We start from the raw sequence: 5,785 nt of genomic DNA on the forward strand, positions 1-5,785 counted from the left end.
GACTGTATTATGCAGGTCTCTTTTTCTGTTACAACAGACACAAATCCTTCGCTATGTTGTACACCTGAAACTAATGTAACACTGTATGTTAAATATACTGGAATTGAAATTTTAAAAAAAGAAATCCAAGTCAAAGCACTATAAGCAAAAAAAGGAATATACTGGCTCACATAACTGGGAAGGGTAAGGAAAGTGAGCCTCTTTGCTCTTTCTGCCTCCTAGCTACTCCTCTAGGAAGAAAACTGATTAGCATGACTAATGACTTTAAGAGAAGGAACAGGGTATGTATGGTTCAGCTCTTCCTGCCTTCCCACTTTAGATGTCATCCTGCCAGCGGAGAGAGTATGTTCTGATTTGCTCTGAGGGTAGCCTTGGTTGCCTGACCAGGTAGAGTCTCTCTAATTCAAGATAGAGAGTGTTTGGGGCACCTGGGTGGCTCAGTCGGTTGGAGGTCTGCCTTCGGCTCAGGTCATGATCTCGGGTCCTGGGATGGAGCCCCGTGTGGGGCTCTCTGCTCAGCGGGGGAGCCTGCTTCTCCCTCTATGTTCTCCCTCACTCTCTCTTTCTTCCTCTCTCAAATAAATGAATAAAATATTAAAAAAAAAGACAGAGTGTTTAATAGGCCTACTTGGCCACAGATCTAAAGCTGTGTTCACTCAACAGCTTTATCAGTAAGAATGTTAACATTCTGATCTCCATTTTTTTCCTGTAGCTTATTTCTCAATTGGCTAGAAACCATGAAGGGGAAAATGGGGGCACTGTATACTGATTCCTTAAAACCTTAGCATCCACTGCAAAGTCCCATCGTAACTATCACTTCAATGAAGCTATTCCTTTTACTCCTCAGGTAGTACAAAGAACGAATCTCTTGCTCTTCTGTCTATACATCTAACATAGCACTTCTTATATTAAAGGATAATCGTGTTCAGATTTTTTGTTTCCCTCACTAGGCAGGCATTCTCAAATGTAGAGATAATTTTGTTCCTCATCTAACCGTAGAAACTAGTATCTAAATTCCTAGCCTTTTATGAGGAAAACTGGTATTTCCTTTTTTTAAAAGATTTTATTTATTTATTTGACAGAGAAAGAGGGAGAAAGAGAGAGCACAAGCAAGCAGAGGGGCAGGCAGAGGGAGAGAGAGAAGCAGGCTCCCCGCTAAGCAAGGAACCCAATGCGGGACTGGGTCCCAGGGCTCAGGGATCATGGCCTGAGCCAAAGGCAGCCACTTGACTGACCTAGCCACCCAGGTGTCCCAGATATTTACTTTTTTTTTTTTTAAGATTTTATTTTTATTTATTTGTCAGGGAGAGAGCGAGCGAGCGAGCAAGCATGCACAGACAGGCAGAGTGGCAGGCAGAGGCAGAGGGAGAAGCAGGCTCCCTGCCAAGCAAGGAGCCCGATGTGGGACTCGATCCCAGGACACTGGGAACAGGACCCAAGCCGAAGGCAGCCTCTTAACTGACTGAGCCACCCAGGCGTCCCCAGATATTTACTTTTTAATCACGTTTTGACATGAAAGCTTCTCAAAGGGGTGCATGGTGGCTCACTTAAGTTAAATCTGAGTGGAAGGCAGATGCTAAACCAAACTGAGCCACTCAGGCGCCCCTCAATAGGTGTTGTTTTTTTTTTTTTTTAAGATTTTATTTATTTGACAGAGAGAGACACACAGCGAGAGAGGGAACACAAGCAGGGGGAGTGGGAGAGGGAGAAGTAGGGTTCCTGTTGAGTAGAGAGCCGGACACGTGGCTCAATCCGAAGACCGGGGGATCACGACCTGAACCTAAGGCATATGCCTAACGATGGAGCCACCCAGACGCCCTTCAATAGGTATTTTTAATGCACCATGCTACACATTATATCCTCGTGACTTATCATTTTATAACTGGAAATTCATATCTTTTGACCCACTTCACACATAAAAACAAGTCATTTAAATAATTTCACTCAAAGAAGATCCAGTCAACGTAATCAACCTCGCTAGTGCCTGACTTGTAACAGAATGCCACTTAAAATTTAACAGTTGATACCAACTATTCTGCCACAATTATCTCTCCTTGTCTTCTCTTCTTAAAGGTAAGTTGGTTTAGTCAGAGAATTAAAGGGAGAAGAAGTGAATTTTAAATGTAATTCTTACTGCATTTTTCTCATTGTAGAATACCTGTACATGTTCATTATAGAAAATGGAAAATATAGAAATGCATAAAGAAGAAAAAACTTTTAATTATTCAAAACTCCCAAGCCCTAAGAAAACCATTCCTAATATTTTTGAGTATTTCTTTCCAAGATTTGCCTGTATATGTTTATACAATTAGCATCACATCAAATATTATATCTTGCTTTTTTTTACTCATATTGTAAACATTTTCCCGTTGTATGGGCCAAACTGTGTTTCTCCAAAATTTGTATGTTTAAGCCCTAACTCCCAGTGCCTCAGAATGTACTGTATTTGGAGACAGAGTATTTAAAGAAGTGAAGTTAAAATGAGGCCATTAGCATAGGCCAAAATCTAATCTGACTGGTGTCCTTACAAGAGGAAATTTAGACACAGGGGTACATCAGGGATGGGCAAACACTGAAAAAAGATACTGTGAGGATACAGTGAGAAGGCAGCCATCTGCAAACCAAGGAGAGAGGCCTCAGAAGAAACCAAACTTGCCAACATCTTGATTTTGGACTTCTAGGCTCCAGAACTATGAAAAACTGAATTTCTATTGTTTGAGTCGCCCAGCCTGTGTTATTTTATTGTGGCAGTTCTAGTAAACTATTACATTTGCCATTGAACATTTTTCAAGATCTCCTGTAATATCCTTTTAAAGTATTCTAAAATAACTATTATGGTAAACTTATGTTGTTTTCACGTATTAACTATTATAAACAATGTTTCAATGAATAGGAAATTGTATATTCTTAGTTTTTTTTTTAAAGTTATCTCTACACTCAATGTGGAGCTCAAACTCAGGACCCTGAGGCCAAGAGTCACGTGCTCTACCGATTGAGCCAGCCAGGCACCCTCTCTTAGATATATTTTTCATCAAATAAAAACAGGTGAGGGGCACCTGGATGGCTCCGTCGGTAAAGCACATGACTCTTAGTCTCAAGGTCGTTTAGTTTACGCCCCACGATGGGCATGGAGCCTACTTTAAAAAAATTATAGTTGGAAAAAAAATTATAGTTGGATTAATTCTTCTACTGCCCTCTGAAGAAATTTATGTCTGCTCTCAAGGTCAAGCCTAGTGATACACTCACATAGACTCGCTTTTGATTCTATTATTTCTATTATTCTCAAAGAACACAGCTTTCAGGTAACTTCAAACTGCTTATGATACAACTAAGTGAATTCGTTTTCTTTGATTCAGTTACAGTCCTGATGTGAGGATTAGCCCTCCCCCCTTCTTTCCATCTGAGAATGAATCTGGGTTCTTCTTTAGATTAGAGAAGATATTCAGGTTTCCTTGATAAAAACTTGGAGAATGTCCTTGTCTCATAAGTAATACGCTATGTTCAGAGGATGGCATTTCTTGATTCTTTTTTTTTTTCCCGCATTTCTTGATTCTGTTCCCAACTCCTGGGGATCCACTACCACAAAGTAGGAAATAAACACGGGTCTAAATTTGAGGTGAAGACGGCAACCATTCCCTCCCCTGGGTAGTATATTTAGCCTATCCCACTTGAGACTCAGGCAGCCAGGATCCATTAGTTCCTGCAAAGGTCTTTGAGATACTGTAATTTATAATAAGAAATACATGTCGGGTCTTCACACCTCCAACTTTGAGCTCTTAAAACCCTTGGAATTTCCTAAGTGATTAGAATGATCAAGGTGTCTTTTGTTATGTTAATCAGTAACTTTTCGACCACACCTCACCTCAGGATGGGGGCAGGTTGCCATGAAAACCAACCACATGATTACAGGTTTGGAAGCTTAAGTTCCATCCCCTGACCTTTGGGGAGAGGGAAGGGGAGGAAGATAAATCAATCACCAATGGCCAGCGATTTATCAGTCATTCTAAGTAATGAAGCCTCCATAAAAAACCCAAAAGGGGGCGCCTGGGTGGCTCAGCGGGTTAAGCCGCTGCCTCTGGCTCAGGTCATGATCTCAGGGTCCTGGGATCGAGTCCCACATCAGGCTCTCTGCTCAGCAGGGAGCCTGCTTCCCTCTCTCTCTCTCTCTCTCTGCCTGCCTCTCTGTCTACTGTGATCTCTCTCTGTCAAATAAATAAATAAAATCTTAAAAAAAAAAAAAAAAAACCCAAAAGGACAGGGTTTAGAGTGCTTCAGGTCTGGTGAACACATGGAGATTTGGGGAGTGTAATACCTTTCGTACCCCTGGAAGCTCCAAGCCCTTTCCCTGTACTTTGCCTTATGTGTCTTTCCCATCTGGCTGTTCCTAAATTATATTCTTTTATGATAAACTGGTAATCTAGAATGCAAAATGTTTCTTTGAGTTCTGTGAGCCACTCTAGCAAATGAGTCAAGCCCAAAGAGGGGGGTGATTGGAACCTCCAATCTAGAGCTGGTAGTTCAGATGCACAGGTGACAACTTGGAATTCATGTGTCAAATTACAGGGAGGGCAACCTTGTAGGACTGAACTGTGGGATCTAAGGCTATCTCCAGGTAGTGTCAGAATTGCATTGAATTGTAGGACACCCAGCTGGTGTCTGAGAATTGCTTGGTGGTGTTGGTGAGGGAGGGCCCACACACATTGTAACTGGGTACAGAACCATAGTCTTGAACTGTGTGTGCCTGTCAAGTACAGCAAGGTCAGGGAAAGGGCCACCATAAGCTGCAATGGATATAGGAAGGCCTATGACCATAACTCTACCCTGAAAATACAGAAGAACAAACTAAATGGTTGCCAGAGGGGAGGGGAATGGGGGGTGGGGATAGACAATGTAGGTAAAGAGGATTAAAAGGTACAATCTTCCAGGTATAAAATAAATAAGACATGGGAATGTAATGTACAGCATAGGGAATATACTCAATAATATTGTAGCAACTTTGTATAGTGAGAGACGATAACTAGACTTACCGGTGATGACCATTTCATAACATATATAAATATTGTATCACTATGTTGTACACCTGAAACTTTGGATGTCAGTTAATCTGCAATAACATAAACAAATGAATAAAAATAAAGATTTTTTATTTTTTATTTATTTTTATTATTATTATTTTTTAAAGATTTTATTTATTTATTTGACAGAGAGAGAGAGAGATCACAAGCAGGCGGAGAGGCAGGCAGAGAGAGAGGGGGAAGCAGGCTCCCCGCTGAGCAGAGAGCCCAATGCGGGGCTCGATCCCAGGACCCTGAGATCATGACCTGAGCCGAAGGCAGAGGCTTAACCAACTGAGCCACCCAGGTGCCCCCTAGGGTAAGTTCTGCTCTAATTTCCTTTTTTAAAAAATATTTATTTTGGGACTCCTGGGTGGCTCAGTGGGTTAAAGCCTCTGCCTTCGGCTCAGGTCATGATCTCAGGGTCCTGGGATCGAGTCCCACATTGGGCTCTCTGCTCAGCGGGGAGCCTGCTTCCCCTTCTCTCTCTGCCTGCCCCTCTGCCTGCTTGTAATCTCTCTCTCCCTGTCAAATAAATAAGTAAAATCTTAGGAAAAAAAAAAAGAACTTACCTTAGAAGGGGCTTGAATTTTTCAGAGACCTCAAATCATATGTTACTTAGACATCTTATACTTAAGTCCTCCAAAGCATTTCTTGTTGTTGATTGCCTCTTCTTTCATTTTATTCATTCAATGAAAAGAATTATTAAGTTTCTATTACATGTCAGGCAC

Source organism: Martes martes (assembly GCF_963455335.1).
Source record: "Martes martes genome assembly, chromosome: X".
Lineage (NCBI taxonomy): Eukaryota > Metazoa > Chordata > Mammalia > Carnivora > Mustelidae > Martes > Martes martes.